Source organism: Pimephales promelas, chromosome 1, assembly GCF_988280905.1.
Source record: "Pimephales promelas chromosome 1, fPimPro1.hap1.1, whole genome shotgun sequence".
NCBI classification, from domain to species: Eukaryota; Metazoa; Chordata; class Actinopteri; order Cypriniformes; family Leuciscidae; genus Pimephales; species Pimephales promelas.
Window position 1 is genome coordinate 19933190 of NC_142769.1, and position 24168 is coordinate 19957357.

Genomic DNA, 24168 nt, shown 5'->3' on the forward strand with positions numbered 1-24168 from the left:
TTGAGTCACTGTTGCCCTTCTATCAGCTCGAACCAGTCTGGCCATTCACCTCTGACCTCTGGCATCAACAAGGCATTTCCGCCCACAGAACTGCCGCTCACTGGATGTTTTTTTCTTTTTCGGACCATTCTCTGTAAACCCTAGAGATGGTTGTGCGTGAAAATCCCAGTAGATTAGCAGTTTCTGAAATACTCAGACCAGCCCTTCTGGCACCAACAATCATGCCACGTTCAAAGTCACTCAAATCACCTTTCTTCCCCATACTGATGCTCGGTTTGAACTGCAGGAGATTGTCTTGACCATGTCTACATGCCTAAATGCACTGAGTTGCCGCCATGTGATTGGCTGCTTAGAAATTAAGTGTTAACGAGCAGTTGGACAGGTGTACCTAATAAAGTGGCCGGTGAGTGTATATATATATAGTTTATTTACTTGTTTGTTTATTTACTTATCGATTTATTTTTATTTTTACATGAATGTGAGTCATCACATACGTATGTGTTTCCATCTGTGATACTGTGCATGTGACGATGCCCGTATATGAGGGAGAGCATTATTCATGATTGTGTTTACATTTTCATCTACAGTACTTGATATTTGTGTGGCTTTCAGGCTAAATTATAAACAGTACAGAGAATTCTCTGATGTTGCTGATGGTGTTGATGATGAGTGCTTCAAAACGAAGATGAGCTAAGCGTCAAGGCCCAATTAAAAGCGTCAATCACATGCGCCCTCTCAAACTGACGCCTGCATGAGTGCACTACACGTAGCAGCACCCTGTCAGTCATCTTAACATAAATTAGCTTTATTTAGAGGTGTTTAATATCATAATATCTCTTCTCAGATGGTCACCTCCCACACACACATAATGGGCAAACAGTTCTGTTCCAAAACGAACTGAGACATAACAAGATTTATTCTGGATGTTTTTAAACTGACTTGTGTTCATATGTGTTCCATGTAGTGCCACTGACCTCCTTGAAGACTCATTTCATGGTCAGTTCTGTCCTACTAGTTGCTCTTTTGTAATAGCAAGATTGTGTTCTCTGTGTTCTCTCTTCTCTCTGTCACACACACACACACACACACACACACACATCCACTATCTATCTATCTGGGTGGTAAAACTTTTGACACCTGAGAGTGTGTTTGCGAGATAAGAGGACTGCGCTTAATCCCTCACACACACACACTTTTTGTCCCTTTGCACCATCAAGATAAGGACGTGAACTGGCAGATGAGAGTCAAGAATTAAAGAATTATGGACAAATGAGAGAGAAATGAGAAAAGTTTGGCCTGTTAGGTTGTGATGTAAAATTAAACTTATTATCATAAATATGTGGTTTATTACAGCCCGGTCTCATCCCAAGGCATCATATAGGTGACGCTTTTGAAATAGCTTGTTTTCACATGACATCACGCCACTGCGTTGCCATGGCGCGAAATGCAAATGGAGGGCAGGAAGTGATTTGCTATATTTAGAAAGCATTATAACAAACTCAAAATGCCTGTGTTTTGAGTCATTTATAGTTACTTGAATCGATCAAACCACAAGGAGTTTTTATCGTGTATCAAAAGTTGTTGTTCATAAGGGGGAAAATGCAAGAAATTGATTGAAAAACTCTGGAAAAACAGCTTGCAAACCTACGTCTGTGGTCGGGAGGAGCCGACTGGGATAATGCTTGTGTGTGTAACTTTAGTGATAACTTCGTCAAAGGTGAGTTAATACAACTTAAGTGACTGTTTGTGTAACGTGTAATGTTTCCGAACTTTGTAAAGTCAAAGTATGTCTGTAAAACGAGGTAGTTGCTGATATCTACAGCCTCGTTGGCAGGATAATATTTCAATTGACCCTTCGCTAAGCCACGCCCGAAAATGGTCACTGGCCAATCATGTCTTAGCAACCGTAACTATGCGCGGGAGGTCTGTCAAGCTTTCGAACGAGGGAAACATGCTTAAGCATTGTGCGTATGGATTGTGCAAATCTGATACTGGTATACTAAAAGTTTGGACGGGGGACAGGAGTTGTTTTCCTTCCAGAAAATCTAAAAGCCAAGGGGAAAAATTATTGGCGTGATCTAGCATCTATGTGCGAGACCCTTTCACAACTACTGGTAAATGTCGACATGCTTAACAAAAACACCTAACGTTATTGCTTGGAAATATTGATGGTTCTTTGGTCATAATGATAACGTAAAATAAGACGATTAAAGAGACAAGACAAAGGCTCACTGACATACTTTAAAATATATTTCAGCATTTTGTTAATCGACGTCCTACTACCCTTAACTTAACCCAATCTGATCGCGCCTCTCCTGGTATTAGTGTTATTATTCCACAAGATTTATTGATAAGCTGTTTGATTTTTTTAATTATTACGATTATTTTCACATACCCTGCTGTGTATGAACATAGCTGTTACTCAATTTGTGTTTCCCATTTGAACGGTCAGTGTATGAGGCGCTGCTGCTTGCGCTGGGACTATAACGTTAGGCTTTAACTTAAATTTTTAAGAAATTATTCTCTAATCGGTTGCATATAATGTCATGAATATATCCCTCGAATGCATACTGTAGTCCCTTTTGTCTTGCTCTCTCAGATATTTCACTTGTTCGCCGAAAATTACTAATTATCTCATTGAAATGTCTGATACCGGGTGCATCCACACTATATTAGATGGACCAGCCGCGAAAGCTTGACAGGCGTAGCAACAGTAACTAGGGAGGGCGGGGCTTAGCGAAGGGTCAATTCAGTTGAAAAATCGCTCCTCTTCATAACGTAAGGATCGTATCCAACATGTTGGATTTTTTGTTTATTTCTTTCTCTTGTAATAGCTTGTGAAGTAGTACAATACTAGTCTCAGCCTCAGACGTCACACCCACGGAACGTTGGCTAAACGTCTGATGCATATGGTACACTTAACTGGAAACACTTCAGGAATGTTGAAGTCGTCATCTGATTGGTTGAATTTTATCGGATTTCCGGGGGGCGCAAGTATCGCGTTTATTTTCGGTCCGCCGGGAAACAAAGCACAGACATCTGATTGCGGAAGAAAAACTGTTGTGTTTACATAAGTGACAATGAGCATTTATCAAAATCAGCTGAATGTAGTTGTATGTCCCCTCCTATCTATTATGGAAGATCAAGTGAAGTACCTAACTGCGAAGGGGATATCAGCCGCGTTTGCGGGCAAACATGAAACAACAGCTGACATCGCAGCTGGCCGATTCAGTATTCATATATATGGCGCACCGGATTATAAGGCGTATAAGTATAAGAGACTGCAGTCAAACGTTTGACTGGTTTTGCTTTATGCACCCATTAGATGTGCTAAAGGCTAAAGGGAATGTTGCGAGTGCGCGGCGCCGGAGGTGAGGCATTTATTTAGTAAGCGTGAGCGCGCTGGGGTGGGCATGTAACTTACATTTTCAGCCTGACTCATGTGAGTATTCAATGTGGGCGGCTCGCTGACAGCAACAGCTAGCTGTTTTGAATGAGACGACCCGGTTACTGTGAACGGGGAGCGCTTTATGAACATTCAGTGAGCAGCATCAGGGACAGTGTGTGAGCGCTCGTGAGCGGGCACGTGATTTACACATAACCTGATTTATACGAGGTTGAACTGTCCATGTGACAAAGCGGGCATAAGATGGACACGAGCGCAAGTTTTGCGGGCGAATTTAATAACACGCGTTGTTAACCAATTGATCCATATATAAGACGCTCCGGATTATAAGGAGTACTGTCGTTTTTTGAGAAAATTAAAGGCTTTTAAGTGCGCCTTATAATGCGGAAAATACGGTACCGCTTGTTTTCTTCTCCTTCTTTGATTTTCTATGCTGACTGACTTGTTGCATGCCGGTCTGTTGTTGTGGGGACATTTCCAAGACCCCCCCCCCCCCCCCCCAAACGTGACGCTGAACGAAACAAACTGTAATTGGTTGTTTGACATGTCGGTCAAACGACCTTATGGGCGGGCCTTGGCCAAAGAAAGCTGCTATGAATTCCAGACCTTCAGCCGTCAGTCTGAAGGTCTGGCTACGCGAGAATAGTACAATACGGACTTTCCTCCATCTCGTCCATTGCGCTCTTGCCCTCCATCTGAATTCCGCGCGTCATTATAATCACGGGACTGAAAACCAACTATTGCGTCTACATCTGACACACATGGCATCCTTTAGCGTCATAATGAAACACAGATATATATGGAGCAGAAGATGCCTCCTAGTGGTCTAACCCTGACACTACCCCAGACCTAAACCTACCCATAACCGAAGCGTGTTATATTTACGCGAAAGAGTGCCATATGTGTTCAAAAGTGTCAATTTCAAAAGTATCACCTATTTGACCCCTTGGGATGATAATACGTTGTTTATTACGCTGATGTACGCAAACGTTGTATGTATTTGTGGCAGTTCAAAAATAAAATGTCGGGTGAGTGACGCTAAAGGCCCGGGAATGGGTTCATTTTCCACGTTCCGCTCCATCTTGCACAAAGTTGAGTGAGTGAGCCTTTCAAAGTATAGCCCACTCCTTTGGTGGTGAGTGCAGAAAGAGGTGCGGGCTATCCAGTAGACCTTGTTTTCAAACCCTCATGTGTCTCGCACATGTCTCATCTTATGACGCAAAAAAAACAGCAAAAATTGGGCTGCACTTGGCGCATGTGCGAGACTTGAGTGCTTGAAAACAAAAGTCCACTTGAAGATTGATTTGTACTCCATGCGTCCGCATGAACGTCAAGATGTGCGCGGCAAATATGACACATTAAATGCACGAGACCCCCTTTCACGTGGCAGTGTGCACAGCCACTCGGCTCTGCTTCCGAAGATGCACGACTTTGAGGTGATTCCGTCAAGCATGTACATCTCAACACACCGGCATCCAGTTAAGGCCTTGTCCACAAGGACACGGGTATTTTTATAACCGGAGTTTTTCCCTCCTGCGTTTAAAAAAAAACCTCTGTCCACATGAAAACGCAAAAACACGCTATCAAGCGCTGTCAAGAGCATGCAACACCAGCAGGCGGCGATATAAACCTAACTGTAAAGCCACGTTAGCCAATCAGAAGCCGTCAGCGCTGCAAAAACTCCGGTTTACACGACAACACTGCAACCGGCGTTTCAGAAAATACTCACCGTCTACTCACCGTAAAACCGCCACTGTGTCACCACCTCAGCATCGGAATGTTTTAATGATCACGTAATGACCTCAGTCAGAACAGATGTCTGCACATATGAATGTATAAGTAAGCATCTACTCATCAAGTCTGTGATTACCATGGTTTCCTTAAAAAGGGTGAACCATGTTTTACCATCATCAGTGGCTCATAGTTTGTTTCATTATCAAGGTAGTTTGTTTCTCTTTGTTTTCCTGTTTCCTTTGTTCTATGTTCCATTTGTCATTAGTTACCATGGTTATTCATTATATGATTAATTAAATCACACATGTTTACATTTGAGTTCAATGTCTTCTGTTTATTAGCCATTCCGTTTGTTGTCTTTGTCTGATGTTGGACGTGTTTAAGTACACACTTTTGCTTTGTTTCTGCCTTCGTCATCATTTGTGGACCAGAACATACCAGTAACATAGTTTAGCTTCTAGTGAACAACTTTGAAATGCTTGTAAAGTGCACTGATTTACATTTCATAGGATCTTTTTACAATAACCCTCAGATCATGAAACTATCTATTATTCATGTAGTCGATTCATCTGTCAAGCTCTCTAGCTCTGTATCTATTTATCTACACATCTGTCTGTTACCTTCACCATTCATTCATCACTTGACTTTAACCTGCTGAAAAGTCAAAGCAAAATAAAGCAAATTCTTTGAAGGTTGAGTCCAACTTCCAATCCAAGGCCTCCTGTTAATTTAATTGAAACCTCTCCTGGTGGGCATCCATGAAGTTCAGTTCAAACAGTTTTGATGTATGTGTATTATACATATTCCATTCAAAAGTGGTGTCAGTGTTGTTTTAAGAATGAGCAGTTTTATTTAGCAAGGACACAATAAATTGATCAACATTCTTCACATAATGCTGTTCTTTTAAACTGTCTATTCAAAGAATCCTGGGAGAAAAAGGGTATAAAATAAACATTTAAAGGTATAACATACATAAACATCACTTTTTTTCAGCAAGACAAAAAGAATTGAATTAAAAGTCCTGAAACATAAAATGCAGAGGAATCATGACAAGAATCTCCCACAGCAACCTCATGGTTTTATAATAATTGTAATTAAATGTTGGTTTGATATATAACTTTCTTTGAAACTTCAACAGGGCTAAAGGCACACCTTAAGAAAGAAAAGCTCTTATCACACCCATAATGTATGTTTGCAGATTTTTATTTTATTTATTTATTACTTTTTTTTATTATTGAACCTTGATGGAGCACTTTTTAAAAAAAAATAAAACATGAATGTCGTTTGTTTGTTTGTTTAAAAAATCGTATAAATGATGTTGGCCTTTTACCTCACACATGGGGTAAAAGGCTCACTAGCATGAGGTATAAGTGTTGACAGCCGTGGCTCGTATGGGCAGGTGGCGCAGAGCCCCATCAAAATATTCATCAAAACATAGACCTCTATTTATTAATTAAAGGGGGGTTGACTGCGATTTCACTTTTTTCATTTTAAATAGTGTGTGATGTTGCTCTTGGTGCATGAACAGTATCTGAAAAGTTGCAGCGCTGAAAGTTCAGTGTAAGCAGAGATACCGTCTTTTAAAAAATCAGGAAGTATATCGCCTACAAAAACTACTCGATTGGGACTGGGTTTTAGACGTCACTAACCCATACATTTGCATTAACCCCTCCCTCCGGAATATGCAAAAAAGGGCATGCACATATTTTTGCGGCTCTTCGAGCTTGTTGTGTTCATCCAGCTGTCAGGTCTTCTGTGTTCGAGCTTCCCATGGACGCTGCACTTCGTCAACAATGGATACAATTTATGTCCGATTATGTTCCTGAAAATGATGATCGTAATCTAGCTCTCTGTGCTGCGCATTTTACGGAAGACAGCTTCCAGAATCTCCATGAGTTCAATGCCGGATTCAACAAGAAACGGTTACTAAAACATGTAGCAGTTCCAACTTTAAAACAAGAGACAGCAGTTGTTGGGCCACAACCTGTAAGTAGGCTAAGACTTAATCATTTTAAATGAATCCAGACGTAGCCTTGTATTTTATTTATTTATTTATTTATTTATTTACATTACCTCGTTCCAGAACAAGACGATATCAGTCCACGTCTGCTGTGTGTCTGTATCACAGTAACTATGTCTGTTCTTCCTATGTGTATCGAATTAATGAAAGTATAAACCCTTTAGTTTAAACTAGCTCACGTGAATAGCTTTTCTATAAAGTAGTTGTGTTTGTTTAATGTTTGCTCCAACATCATCATGACATCATGACTTTTGCATAAACATACACGCCACTTTCGAGTCAAGTGACGTGTTATCTCTACGCATTTTGAGCTATCCACGTGTATCCACGTGTATGCGTGCATGTCTACGCCATTAAAGTCCGACTGATTCCGCGTGTCTGTACACACCGTCAAATGTCCGCTCGAAACTAAGCAAAATGTACATCTACATCTGGGGAGCGATCTTTTTTTTTTCCTAGGATGGTAAGGGAACAGTCATAAATGCCATTAACCCCAGTGACATTTAGGTTTAGGGACGGTGTTAAGGTAAGTCATATATTTATATATAAAGTAATAACGTTAAGTCAACGGCGTTCATAAACACGCTGAAAAGCGATTATGCGTCTTGATAGCATGCCAAAAATGGAAATACGAATCGGCGTGTCATACACACGCTACTTAATGAGATCAGACTGTTTGCTCTAAGAATAGACATGACTTTGTTTTGTTCACTGCATGAAATTTCTAACTTGCAACATTCTAAAACAACATTCGAAAGCAATAAATAATACATTGAGGCAATTCTAGATTGCATTCTATGCATTTGTCATGTGTGCTGAAGTCTGCCAATCATCATCACCACCCTTAGGCTGAATAATGCAAGGACATCATAATTCTGCCAAACGTGTGTCTGATGTGTTCAGCAATTAGAACATAAACTTTACAAATTGTATCATAGCACCCAGAATGCCCTACCTAAATTTATGACCAGGAGCAGCTACTGAGTATATATACAAAAACGTTAGCTGAAGTAATTCAGTGTTTTTAATGATTCTAATTGAATAGTTGAAAAAATGTTGCTTTATTTACCTTAAAACTGAAAATCACTAACAAGACATTTGTCTCAAAATATAGATGTGGCGAGCAGGGCGAGGTCGAGGGCCGTGAGAGAACGGCTCGAGGGCAGTGGCGTGATTGATAACGAGCGACACCTGTGCGACGCACCGGTCTCGCATCTCTCACAAAATAGAGAAAGCATAAAAACAAACACCTCCACGTTTTCCCTATTTAAATACAGTTACACAAGTAGTGTAACTCGAGTAGTGTAGTGTAACTAACTAGTGTAACAGTTACACGAGTAGTGTAACAGTTACACGAGTAGTGTAACAGTTACACGAGTATTGTAACTCGACCAAGAATGGTGACACAAAATTAAACTTTGCGCTTTTCTAAGCGTGTAAAGTGGATAACTATAATGTACTGTATGGCAAAATAACACAGCAAGTGCTTGGGAGTACTTCGACTCAGCGCAATAATATCATCACTCCGGAGAGGGGGAGGGGGAGATGACTTTTCACAACTAATGATATTACTGTGCCACTTGCTGTGGTATTCCACCATACATTATAATTATCCACTTTATACGCTTAGAAAAAAATGCAACGTTTTATTTTACCATTCTTCTCTGTTTGCATTCTAATGAATGAACTGGGCTAGTTAAAGGGCACCTATTATGTCCCTTTTTTACAAGATGTAATATTGGTCTCGGGCAACCCCAGAATGTATTTGTGAAGTTTCAGCTCAAAATACCCCACAGTTAATTTATTATAATCATTTGAAAATGCCCTGTTTAAAAATTAGCTGTTTTGGTGTATACAACCTTAAATGCAAATGAGCTGCATATCCCTGCCCTGCCTTTGGATGAGGGCGTAACTTGATACCTATGGCAGTCGGTAAGCAGAAGGGCTGAGAGAGTGAAGAGATGCACTGTTTTGAATGTCATTCAGCCGTACGTTTGAATCGGAATATTATAAATAGTACGAGGAGACTCCGGCAGAATAAACACAAATGAGAATGGACCAGTACGTCTCGGTATGGATATTTGATACATTTATGTACTTATAGATATTTGCTCAAAAATCATAAAATACACTTACTGTTACTGGAGGTGACATTGGATCGCAAACAGTAGACGACGATCCACACTTGAGGATTAACTTTTAAGCCACAACAACAGGATTAACCCCACGACAGAACACTTATGTTTCCAAGAGACATTACCGGCTGTCATTGAAACAATGGAGTATGGTGTACAGATCACTGAGGGCGGGGTCTATGCCACAACCACACTGTCAATCAAACCCCTTGCTCAATTATACGTCACAAAGCACTGAATCTTAGAACAGCTCGTTCTGAGACAGTGCATATGATTTATTGAGATTGTAAAAAAAAAAACACTGGGTGGATTTTTATCAAAAAATTTTGCATTGCTGCCCATGATCATGCAAGGTTTAGCCAAATGTTTAGGAAAGTGCTGCGGTAAGTTTTTGTGCCATCTAGTGGTTTAGAGAAGAATAAAATAAAATGCACCTTTTACCACAGTGCGCCTTTAGCCCTGTAACCCTACCTTTAAATAATAATAATAATCAGTGGGTCTTTCAGTAAATTGTAAAGTCCCTCATTATTTAAATTAGCGATAAAACTGCAACGTTACAAGATGGATTATGCTTCATGTCACTCTTAAATGAGTAATAGCAAATAGCAGAATTAGAGTAATAGCAAATAGCAGAATTAGATGGCAGGATTTTATGCATATTTAGGTGGTTTGCATTGGCTGAGGTTCATGAAATGTGCTTCCTGTATGCAATCAATTAAAGACATCAGCACTGCTGAAATCGGCAGTGCTAAAAGTGATGAATTGTTGGCCAGCCCCAGTTAAATAAGGCAAACGTGCATATCACTACCTTTTTTCCGTTGAAGGTTTTAAGTTATTTAAGCTTTTTATTTCTAAGCTACATTATCATTTCAATAGTCCATAATATAAAGGTCTTCAGTACCATTTTCAGTCAGAGGTCATATTTAAATGTATTTTAAGAGACAAAACAGAAGTCTACAATTGCTGTCTGAGTCTCTGTGTTCAAAGGTTCACTGACCTGGACAATGTCAAGCCATGAGTGGCAAGACTTTCGACTTTAGAAAAAAAAAATCAAATGAATAGCATGTGATCGCAATTCCATGCATGCCGTCTATTACATTTGAAAGGTGACTCGTCCCCTGAATCGTGGCTCGGGGCTTGTTCTGACTGTGTCATTTCAAACTCAAGGCCTCACTGAATAGCCTCTTGTAATCTGGTTGATTTAATGAAAGCGGGGAAGTAAGTGACATGATTAACAAAATTGTTAGCACCAGCTCAAAAGCCATTCTTTAACACTATATATTGAACTCTAAAAGTCACAACTCTAATTGCCTGCAGGGTTGAAGAGGGCGGAAATGTCATGCTGATTGGGTTTTTGCTTCATACTGGGACTAATGGAGAAAAGTTAACTGGAAAAACACTGATTGAATTGCCATTTCCCATCTCTACATCAATGTTTTGTTTAGCAGGAGCAGGCTACTCCCTATTCCTTTTTTTAAGAATATATTACAAATGAAAGCATGTACGAGGACCAAGGGATGAGTTCTGTTTGGGTGGTAGACAAATGACAAGGCTAATTGCCTTTCATTTCATCCCTTTCTCATTCTTTCTTCTATTTACACTTCGATCTTCCATAGTCATGTCATATCCACGTGTACTTTCGTACTACACTCCTCGCGTCCTCACTGATAAAAATGATTATGTGGTGAAGTAAATGCTATAGGAAAAAAGTTAGTTCAGGTAATTTATATATTAGTACTCAATTCAAGCTTAGAGAAATTAAAGCATCATATGATTTCCATTACACAAGAGTAAATGTTAAAAGTTCATGCTGATTTGTGCTCGGCTTTTGCCAAGATAAGCACAAACTAAGACATAGCTTTATAGTAAACTATGCCTCTCCATCCATTTACGCTTCTTTCCATGTAAATCTCCTTCTCTCAAGTCGTAAACGGCTAAAGTGTACTTGACGTGTCAGCACACACAACTACAGTGTGGTCTCCCCAGTGGACCAGCACGACAACTGTCTAGATTGAACCGAGTAGGGGACATCTCTAGGGTCTCCAAATGGGCACCTTCTGTCCTCAGTATTTCGTCAACTAGCCCACGACACCTCAAGAGGGCTTGACAGTAACTCTGGCGTCCCAGTGTCACCCCCCTCCGTCCCCCACTCAACTCAGCCCAGCTTACTGACCTTTACATCCCTACTGCTGAGGTTGCTTCTTCCTCGTAGTTCACATGTGACCTAACCACAATCTCACAATCTCTCTGCAACCCAACCTGTTTGACTAAGGCTGTCGAGCACCACTGTCTTCATTAAAGTAGGTTCAGTGGCAATGGTTCCGTATGGCATGCTACTTGCCGCAAAACACAATATCTGCCCAAACAGATATTCACGTAATATACACAGGAACGTACTAACTGTATTTACTATGCAAACTATACAAATAAACCAACAGACTCTTCAAGTTTTTCAAGAATTCTACGAAACCATAGCGTGACGGCCTGTGCACAGCCAGCCAGAATCTTTCCGTCTCAACCACAGCCAGTTGCTGCTTCTCTCTGCTGCTTCAGATACGTTATTTACTTTGCGACGCAACTCTTGGCCACAGAATTTGATGTCTCTGAGGAACCGGGTTGTAGAGTGTGCTACAAATCCTTGACAATCCACTTCCAGTGAATAAACCTAGACTCTCCATCCTCGCTGTTCTGCTTTAGTGGCTAGATGAGCATACCGCCGTTTCTTCCTCTCATATGCCTCATCTACAGTATCCTTCCATGGCACTGTTAACTCTATCAGTTGAACTATGCATGCTGATCCAGACCACAAAACAATATCTGGTCGGAGGTTAGTGGTTGATAACTCCGTTGATAACGGAAATAACTTGTTGATCTAGATCAGACAGCATTTCCCAGTCCCTAGCAGCTTTCAGTTGTCCTGGACGAGAATTAACACCTTTTCTTGGTGGTTGCTTGCCTGGGCGGAGGAATATTGTCTTCTGTGTGCAATGTTTTGCAGGCGGCAACTTATTGGTCATGCTAAGCTTGCCTTCCAATGCTAAAGCCAAGCATTGCAGTACTTGGTCATGGCATCAAGTAAACCGACCTTGGCTAAGAGCTACCTTACATCCTGTCAAAATGTGCCTTAATGTGGCAGGTGATGAACACAAAGGACAAGAGGGATCCTCTCCTACCCAGAGGTTTAGGTTCTGTGCTGATGGGAGAACATCATATGTTGACCTGATAAGGAAACTGATCCTAATCTCTTCCATTAACCAAAGGTCTTGTCAGCCCATCTTGCGTTGTTCCACACTCTCCCATCTAATCCATTCTCCCTGCTTGGCCTGGGAAATGGCCTTTTTACACCTCATCCTCTCCTCCTGCTTTCGCTCCTCATTGCCTACCAACTACCTCCTATGAGCTGGGCCTGCCTTGTGCCATTTAGGGGGAGCTAAACTGAGCCCAAAACTCCCTCTTCCATGCTGTACCTGTCCCACAATATCACCAATTTGAAGGGCAGCATTTGCCTCTACCACAGATTTCTTTGCTGACCATTTTCTACCAGTTTTTAACACATGTGCTGCCTCCCTTACACATTTGTTGTGTGACTCTACTAAGGTAATTTCCAGTCTGACCTTGGTGCACTTAAACTCCTTGGTTAAAGCAGAGACAAGCAACTGCAATATTCCTTTACTATAAAGTCCCACTCTGCTGAGGAAGAGTGGAACTTCCAACCATTTCTTGATGTATGAACTTAGTAACGCTTCCAGCTTCTCCACGCTTGTCAAAGAAACCTCGCACACAGTGGCCACAGCAACCTCGGCAGTAGACCAAAGTGAAAGCACCAGAGTTTTAGTTTGCCTGGTAGAGCACAGCTGTTTATGCTCTTCAACCCATCCACTGCATGTGTCGTCTAACTTCTCCCACTCAAACTGTGTCCTTTAGGTCCCCATCGTACCATCTCCCAAGACTGGCTTCTCAGGAACTGTTGGTATTGCTCACCATTAATGAAGATGTTTTTATCTACTACCTTTCCTTCAACTATCGAGATACTCCTGGATTTAGAGGTCTTAAATTGCATTCATGCCCATTTAATATCATCGGTTAATTTACCCAATAACCGATTAGTGCAGGCTACTTGATGCCCTAATGATTACTTCCATTACCATTGTAATGAATCTTGGCCAGGCGACGTTCTGAAACACATACACACGCACACACAAACCTTTCACTTCCCCCACACATCGGAATGTGTGGAATGTTTTTGAACAAAGAGAAGGACTTTTGGTGTTTAAAAACATTCAACAAAATGTTTTCAATGGTTTTTATGTATATGTGTCTTCCCCATGTCACAGTGAAATAACTTTGTTTGGTCACAGTTTAAATAGGAATTAAAAATACCTTCGCCATGCATTCGAAACATAAGTGTATATTCCTTTGATATAACATAATGTTCCTTGATATCTCTAGAATGCTTATTGAATGAAACACTCGAATATGCATAGAGATGTAAAGTAAAGTGTATTTTTAATTCGTTGTACTGCCAATGAAGATCAAATTGCTATTGCAAAACCCTCATTTAACACACCCCCTTCCACGAGAAGCGCGCGCTGAGGAACAAAAGAAAGCTTCCCGCGTGCAACATCCACTCTCCGATTGGCTCAAGCCAACAGGAAGGGGATGGATTTCTCCAAGGTGATAAATGTGAGAACGCAGGTCCGCCCTCCCTTCTTTCTGAACTTTCCAGCGCTCAACATGTAAACCTCACGGGACTCTGATCCAACCATGGGTCTTTCCTTTTGTTCGTCTAAAAGTTTCATCTTTTCCTCAAGTGGACTACCAAGTTCGTCTTCCAGGAAAGGAAGTGGACTTTGCCGAACTATCTCCTCGGGTAACGTCACCTCAAAGACTCTCAGCCTTTCAAACACTGGCGCTAAATGCTGACGAACGCCACGTGACTCCCCACGGAACAAAGCAGCCATGAACGAGCCGGGACGGGCCGCACCAACATGCCGCGGCCGCGCTTCACGTGACGCACGCGCGCCGGACCGGCGCACCTCTAGCCGACACGTGGCCCGAACGGGTCGAGCAACGAGCCCACGACTCACACAGACCACATGTGCCTTGCAAGTATACCTTCTTTTAGAGCTTCTAAGAAGCATTAAGAAGATGTTTTTGGGGTGTCAAGAAAGGTTAACTGACTGTTTTGATGAACGTAACTCTCTCTCTCTCTTACAACTCACTCTCTCTCTCACTCTCTCTCTCAAACTCACTTAACTTGCGCGTATCCATTGTCTAAACGCTCTGCGTCGTCTTAGTTTGTGTTTTAATGTTTGTAAATACATGTATCATTGTAACGTAGTGAATGCTTAAGTAGGAACTTTATTAAATACAAAATATGCTTACCTTGACTGATTGTCTTGCTCATGATACGGGTCAATGAAATGTCGATTGGAAGCTACACGCTTTACAGAACTATAAATACCTAAGAGGGTATTTGGTTATATAGCAGGGAGGGCAGATTCTAGTGGCCACAGAATTTGTTTTCACAAGCTATATAACTTAAGTGAGCTAATTGATTTTACCTGTCTTGTAAAACGTGGTCCTTGCAATCAATAACAATTAATTTGTGGTGGATTACGGGGATGCACATGTATGCATATGGGTAAAATTAATAAATTAACATGTAAGACCGGTCTGATCCAAATCTGTATGAATAATTATTAATTATCAATTATTAATTATGATATGCAAATTCCCCCCTGATCAGAACCGACCCAGAATCTTTACACCATGGTAAAAGCCAGTGGAGAAATGCTGTATCCTGCCATTATTTCAACCTCTAAGCATTGTCATATAGTGCTGAATTCTGGAGTTGAGAAACTAAATTGCAAATCTCCAAAATAGGCTTTCACTAAATTTGTCATTGACATTGGTACTCTGGAAAAAAAACCAAATGCTGCCCAAAGAAGCTCATGTGGCACTGAACCACATGCATTAACCAAATCCAGGAATGTCACATCGAGCTTTTTGAACTGAAGTGTCAATGAAGCCATTCTTTAATAGGTAGGTGGACAATCCTGAGCAACAATGCCGAAGAAACTCTTACCTTCAACGTTTAATAGTTAAATGGGACAAAACTGACTGATGCTTGTAGTATCTTTATCTTTAAGTATAAAGACTCCACCTCCTCTGCACCATGCACAAACCTGTTTTTTCCTATGCCACTTTTATCAATTTCCACAGAATTCGCAGAACTCCTGAAGCACTCTTGTACACTCTGTATGGAACTCCATTAGGCCCTGGAGATGATGATGCCCTTGCCTTTCTCACAGCCAGCTCTACCTCTTTCCACTTAGGTGCACATACCTCCATTTTGTATTATGGTGGATTGATAGATGGGATTTCTGATGGAATTGACATAGGCTCATGCCTTTTTGCATCTGTATGGGTTTCCTCCAAATATCTATCTTGCTCAACCCTAGATTTAAACCCTATACGTTTAAAATGCCATTTTTCTCACTGGTGAATAACTTCTTTACGAATTTGAATGGGTCTTTATAGAAATTAACCCCCGGACGTTCCTTCTTTTTGTAGCGTTTCCGTAGGCGCTCAGCTCTGCGTAATGTTGCCAGCTAATTTTTTATGGCCCTTTGTAATATCAACTATATATTAAAGGGGCACTATGCAGGAATCCGGTTTTTGTCAAACAGCGACCCCAGTGGCCACTGTTGAGTACTTGAATTTAACGTTACTGTCGTAAACACCACTTACACAGAGCGTGATATGGCGTATTAGTATACAATAGTAAATTGTCGTTTAATGAGATCTAATATATGTTGTTAGTGGTGAAAATTTTCACGTAATTAAATACATAGTTCCAAAAATTGTCTATCAATCTCTCCCTTGTGTGTGTTGTTGCATGTGTGGCCATTGGTTTGCTGAATGTGAATTATTATTATTTTGTTGATTATACTTGCATGTGATTTGTGGCATGCCCAATTTATTCTGTTTGAGTCTTGTTGATTTTTTTTATTTATTTATTTATTTATTTATTTTTTAAGAGCTATTTATTTAAACACGTTGATCCTAGACTTTATAGGCTACGTTCACACTGCAGGCTGAAACGACCTAATTCCGATTTTTTTGCCCCTATGCGACCTGTATCTGATTTTTTCATGACAGTCTGAACGACACAGATCCGATCTTTTCAAATGCGACCCAGGCCACTTGGATATGTGGTCTAAATCCGATATGAATCCGATCTTTTGAAATGCGACTTCAATCTGAACGGCCAGGCCACATTTATCCGACCTGCACGTCATTGCACGCACCTGTAGCTAGCCAATACACGCTAACTCCAACGCGTTTCTGCACTGTTACGTGTCTCTTCCTCAGTGTTGAGCCTGAACGCGTTCATATACTGTATTACTGCCTGATGAACATTACTGTGAACACATTCATTCTGGTGTCTGTGAACGTGCGCTCTCTGTCAGTTTAACCTCGTACAGTAGGGTGCCAGATTGATTTCTATAGAGCCTTCCAGGCGAAAACCTGGCTAAAACACATGTAAACATGCCTTAAAATGCCTTAAAATGTAGCGAAAAAACACCCAATCTGGCAACACCAGCCACCAGTGTCTCACCGCGGCCGCCGGTGACAAAGCAAGGAGCGCCGAGGACGCGCACTATCAATTAAACGGGTTTTATGACGAGGTCGGTGAGGATCAGAAAAATCTTACATTTATGGGCAAACTTTGCCCGTCGATAAAATAATTGTTGTCTGTGTTATGGGCTGTGGCAATAATAATAATAAAACAAAAGCTCGCAACAATATGGAAAAAAAGAACTATTCCGCAAACAACAAGTGACGTCGTTGACCGTTGATTACTCTTCTGCGCATGCGGGTCACTTCTGGGTCATTTCACGTTCACACAGGAGATCACAAAAGGTCGCATTTAATTGGAAATGTGAACGGCCTTGCAAAAAAATCGAATTTTTTCAAAATGCAGTGTGAACGTAGCCTATTGTCCCTGGCCCTGACTCTGTTACCCAGAGGCCTAATGTCTGTTTCCTGTGTGTTTCTATTGAGAAAAATAAACTTTTTATCTTTATAATACTTCAGTTCCCCTCTCTCTCCTTTTATGTCCCTTTATTGGGATAGCCTGCTGGTAAGCATTTAAAATTCTGACGGTCGCTTATCAACGAACGACTGGTTGTGAAGAGGCCCCCTAGCCCCCCCTATATCTTCTTGTAAACTTAGAGTTGTGGAATCGGACGGCAGTTTAATCATGACCTTGGTGTTCATCAAAAAACAGTAAGTAATTTGGCTGGAGATTTTTACGTGGGTGGTGGGAGAAAAACACTGATATTCTGAATTCCGATGGCTATAAAATCACAGACTAATCCCTGTAAATGTTTAAAATACTGTACGATCCCATGAAACAATTAGTGTCCGAATAGGCCTAAACTGACAGGTTGCTTTCACTGGCCTTTGAAAGAGCTCCATGGATGGCGCTGTCTTTCATTTAGCACAACTATTCGCTGCATCTCTGCCGTAATTTGAGCATTCACAATCATTCCCTTTAAATAGACTCCTAAGCCTTTACAGCCTAATGGTTTGCCAGCTGATGTACCTTTGGTTAATATAATTAAAAAGCTAAAAACTATCAGTGTAATTCAAATTGTATTATTTGCATAAAAAACACTTGAATTAGCCTAATTGAACACTGTGTGTATTAACTTCAGATCTAAATCTGTATACTGAGACGTAAAGACGTTTTTGTTGTTGTTGTTTTTGCAGTGGTGGCAACCTGTTAACAATGATAAGGCAAAGCTATTGTAAGAGTGGTCGAGGCAACACATTATCATCCCAAGACGTCATCTAACTGACGCTTTTGACCATACGTCAACATCCAACGTTTTAGGGCCCCATTTAACGTCAGTTAGATGAGCTACCTAACCCTACCCCAGAACTAAACCTACCCGCGTTATCTAACTGACGCTAAAGGTAAAGCATCAGTTAGATGACGCCCTAGGATAGCGTCATCTAACTGACGTTAAAGGGTGCCCTAAAACGTCGGATGTTGACATATGGTCAAATGCTAATAACACTTTTTTTTTTAATGTGGTGTGACAAACTCAGAACACATACTTAATTTTGACTTTACATGGACTTTAACTAAGAACGTTTCGGGAAACATGTACTAACGATAAGGTAGAGATTAAGAATGACATAGTGTTAAGAAGATTTTGGGAAATGCAGCCCAGAGCAGTAGCAGTAAAATGTAATTATAATGTGCTCTTTGACCTCTGGCGTTTGGATTTCTGAACACCAAAGCCTCAGTAACATAAACAGACTCACTATCCCCTCATTCCGAATCATTTTAATCATTTTTCACTAAGTGCCTTATTGACTTCTTTCACTCTACAGGCTAAGTGCTGCACAGATCCCAGCATGCTTTGCAAGCCCAATTCAGATAATTAGGCCCGGCTGTGTCGATCAATAACGCCAGCTGGAAATAGGGTGGACAACAGATCACACCCCGGGCTGAGAGTAGTAGCACCAGAGGGAAGGATAGAGGGAGCAGAGGGGGAAAGAAGAGAAATCAGCAGGTGAGGCGCTTGGGAAATGCTGAGTGATTTGTTCAGATATACTGCAAGGTACCGAGGACATGAGGAGAGGGCTGGGGGAGGCAGAAGGCATGCGGAGAGACTGTGGAGAAACATACACTGCCTACATCCGTCAAGCAAGGGTCTTTGTTTTTTTCTTTTTTTTTCTTTTATTATAGAATGATGAGGACTTTCTGTTGTTATTATGCAGAGCTAATGAGAGTTTCTATTCTCGATTCCTAAAACTAACTTTTTTTGTGGCAATTTTGGATTTTCATTAAAACATTACTTATGATGTGCATCAAGCTGTTTTCCTCGAGGGATCCGTTTTAGACCAGTGTTGCTGTTAAGTGAAAAATCTCAAACTAATAAAACATTTTAATTAGCTAAAATAAGGCTAAAGTCAAATTAAATTGCTAGATGGAAATGGGAAACTTTTCTTAGAAATGTTGCCTTGGCAAATAACTGAAAGTTTAATAAAACGATTAAGCTAATTTGAAATATAAAAAACCTAATACAAATGACAAAAGAACATAACAAAATTACTAAAAAAATAAACTAAAATTAAAATAACATAAAAAAACATTTAAGCTAGATCAACACATTAATAAATACTGTTGTAAATAACACATTGTGTTTTCATGTTTTATGGGGACTTATACACATATACACAATGATTTTATATTGTACAAAGTGTATATTCTATCTCCTTACTCATTTTTACATTTTCAAAAAACATCACGTAGTATGATTTAGAAGCTGTTTTCATCATGGGGACCAAAATGTCCCCACAAGGATTTCATATATTGCCCTTTTTTTTTTTGTTTGTTTTTTTTTTTTTTTTTGTGAACATTTTATCCCCATAATGTAGAGTTTATCAGGCCACACACACAGACAAACACTCTCTCTACCACACACTCAATGTTACTAGGCTCCTGATTTTCCAGCATGGGGGCCTTTGTGTTCCCATATTACTATGTAATTATAATGAATTCCTGCAATGAGTTTGTGAATTAAGTGTGTTGCTGTTGCAGTGGAACAACTTTAAAATCAATTAGCCACGTCACATGTAAAAATCAACAGAAACGTTTGATTGAAATGTTGAAATGTTGTGTGGTCAGTTCTGTCAAGGAATATGTTAATCTGGATTAATATATATATATATATATATATATATATATATATATATATATATATAAAGAGTTCAGATGCAAAAGCCACTAAGTGTCAATTGAAATTTTCTTCTAAAAAGGTCATTTTTATCAAGCTTATATATTCAAGTTCAGTAATTTCACTTAAATGACAATTAATAGGTAATCCTCATTGCAATTTAAGTGAAATTACTGAACTTAAATATACAAGCTTGATAAAAATGATCATTCTAGAAGAAAATTTCAAATGGCACTTAGAGGCTTTTGCATCTGAACTCTTCATATATATATATATATATATATATATATATATATAGTCTCTTCACCACCACACTTATGCCACAAAGCTTAATAATTTGAAGCAAACAAAATCACAAAGTAATATTCAAGATGAAATTTGACCCTGAAAAACCTCTACATATCTGAAAGCATGTCCACTGTGACTGACAGAAATGTGAGAGCCACATTGACAACAGCAGAAATAACCTAGCAGGATAAATAAGCAGACACAGAAAAACATGGCTGCCACTTGAAAAATAAGTTGTGCCAACTTTTGCAAATGCAGCAAAATCGAAACAGAGTTGCATTTCCTCACTGAGTGTGGAATACAAAGAACTGAGTGAAAACCTCTTCAACAAAATAACACCAACATACCACAAATTTTAAAAAAGAGAAAGAGAGTGAGTAAGAGAACAAGATAATCTTAATAATCTAAAAAAAAATTAAATAAATTTAAGACATGCAGCTCAGCTTCTGATCTGAAATTCATCTTTGTATTAACACAGGATATATTTACATGCACAACTGTGTTTCAATTGGACTGAATTCATTCCAATTGATACATCTGAATAGTGTTTACATGAATTGTGATCAGGTTGATGTGTACGTTTAAATGTCACAAGCTTCAAATTGGAATAGATTTTTTGACAAGTGCACACTGCACCAATATACAAAGTTGGCTGCTGTTTGCGCAAAATTAACCACTCCTACATTGTTTCTTAATTTGTTTTAAAAACAAATTGGCATACGAACTGTTGTGCCTGCTTATCACGCAGGAAAAATGCCCCTCCCCGCGCCCAAATCTACTGGTCGTCTGTGGATGATAATCCAAAGTAGTACTGGGACATTGTCCTGCTCCACTTTACAGATGCTGAGTGATAGGAGAATTTGAGGATGACGGGACACTCATTTATGACACTTTATTCAACAGGAAGGACAGCTCGTCATACATCATCACACTATTTTCTACGTCATTGCACATGGGTACATTGCGCATTCCTTTCAATTTCGTTTTTCAATCCGATTACAAGTTCTCTCGATCGGATTAGAAAAGAAATAAACCATACCTTTTAGTCTAATCGAAATATCATTCTGATCGATCTCAATCAGATTGATTAAGGTGTTTGCATGAAGGCTTGTTAGTCCGACTGAATGGGCTGGACTGAGCCGTCAATCCGAATACTAACGGATTATTTGGTTGCATGTAAACCCATTGAGGGAAACAAAAGAATGAAAAAGAACAAGATTATTGACATGCCACAACAAATGTTGCTAAAAAAGCTGAACAAATTTAACCAATTACAAAATGACAAAGCACTAGCTTTCAATGTGCAGTGTAATGTTTTTCAAGTAAATGAATACAATAAAATTGTGTGGTCATTTAATCACCATCATGTCATTCCAATTATTTGATATTCTCCATACAATTAAAGACATTGAACTGTCTTTTTGTTCAATGCACTTATCAATAAGACTGGTGAATGCATTATTTCTACATAATATATTTTAAAAGCTAAATTAAAGGTTACTTAAAATTAAAAAAAGAAAAAAAAGAGAAAAAAAAGAAACAAACAGTTTTAAGCATGTTTATGACAACTGTGACAAGTGTAATTTGCTCGATTATGACATTTTATTACAAATATAACATTGTTTGAGATGTCTTTGTTATGACAACTTGACAAAAAATACATCATAACCTGTCAGTGTATTCTGATAAAGCAAAGTGGTTTCTTAAGTTTGATAATTAAGCTGCTATATTGTGTTTATGACATATTTATGACAGGTTGTGTTGTCAAGTTGTCATGAAAAAGACACTGACAGGTTATGATGCAAACGTTTACATCATAAAAGTGATAGGAGTTGATAAGTGATAGGACCAAATGCACATGAGCAGCGGTAAAGGAGGGTGTCTTAAACTTTTTCCCGCCCGGCCTGTTGTAAAATTTCCTGTGACTTCTCTTATCAAATAGATAATTAAAAGTTAAAATTGTGGATTTTATTTTATTTATTTTTTTACAGTGTAGGAACCTAGTATACTTAAAGTGCAAAATAATATATAAATAATAACACTATACTATAAATGATTTGAAGTTCACTCAAAGAAAGCTAATGCTAAGTATGCGTACAGTATAAAAACGGTAAAACTAATAGTTTATTGAAACTGAAATTAATCTAGTAGTACTTAGTGTACTTTCATAAAAAGAAGTAGTGAACTACTGTAACAGTTTACCTAACAGTCTGCTTATACTGTAGTTTTTGTACTGTATACAAAAGTCAAACTTAGTTTACTCAATCTTTAATTACACTTAACTACTGCGATGACACTTTTAAAAACTCAAAGTTTACTGCTATTACATGTAACATTTAAAAGTATACTTTTTAAACTAAAAAAGTTGGCCAATTTAGTATTGAAATGATACACTTAGAAGTATACAAGTACTGTAGGCCTACATTGATTTTAGTATACTTGTAAAGCATACATGGAAAATACTTTCTAATATTCTAAATATATATTCAACTCTGTAAATTTATGTATGAATATAATTGAAATCGTATACAAATATTTACAATGTATGTGCCATGGCCTTTTCTCTCAATGCAATTTCAATTTGCCTGTCACTTTGAGCGTTGCAAATAAGTGGTTTGTGAGTTTCATCCATTTTGCCATCCATCTTCCCAAACAAACGCTTTCAAACCTCCCTATTGCCAGTGATTTGAAATACATCAGTCAAGGAGGTTCTAATTTATTATTAATTGAAAAAGCTAATGAATGTTTGTTTGAAACATTACATGCATCATGGTTTAATTTAATGGAATACTTACATGGTTATAAAAAAAGAACATCTCCAAGTTGTCAATCGACAGATGGTTGTATGTGTATGCGAAAAAAAGAAAAAAAAAGACACAAGTGGTTCATTGAGAAGATCTGCAATCTCAGCCCTCTCGGCCAGCGTGTGTTTGTGTGTGAGAGTGTGAATTTGAGAAAGAGACAGACAAAGAGAAGGCCAACATAAGGAGGTGTGTGTGCCCTTGCACTTGTGTGTGCTAAAGGGGTTAAAGTGTGTCCTCCCCCATGCCATGTTAGAAAGTGTGGAAGAGAGGGGAAGGGAACAGTTTGAGGTAGTGTTTTACACCTTACGACATTTTGACAGGGCGAGTGCTCACTCTGTGGAGTGGTTTGTGAGGAGCGGGGTCCTTTTTTTGAAGTTTCACACCTGTGATGGGGGGAGAGAGAGAGAGACATGAGGTGGGGGGAATATAATCATCTCTAGGCCTTTCTCAACATCTTTTCACATTCTCCTCGCTCTCTCTCTCCTTCGATTTCTGACAGTTGACTCAGACTGAGAGAGAAATCTCCCCCCTGTGGTTCTCCTCAAAAATACAAAGATGTACTGTCACACACCACACACTTTTTTTTTCTCACACTCAGGATTTTTCACGCACAGATACTTTCTTTTCAATGTATTAAGCTCTCTTTTCTCTCTCTTTCTCTCAAACACCCTTTCCCTCCTTGTTTCTCATCTTCACACAAATACTTACCCTCTAGCACACATAAACAACAGTTTGTCACTTTTGTAGAAGTTGTAAGTGACAGTTTGAAGCCACACCACAGCACAGAACAGAGGTGAAGTGAGAAAATGACCAAACAGAGAGATACTGAGAAAGAGTGATGCAGGTATTAACTCGGGTGTTATGTCCCAGTTGCCCGATTGTTCCTGCAAAAGGAATATCATAGTGTATTAAGTCATATTAACCATGTAAAGCCTGACATGAATAAATCTGAAAAATCTAATTAATTTTACATAAACTGGTATGTATCAGTTGTCTCTCAATAACGTCTTAGTAAAATATT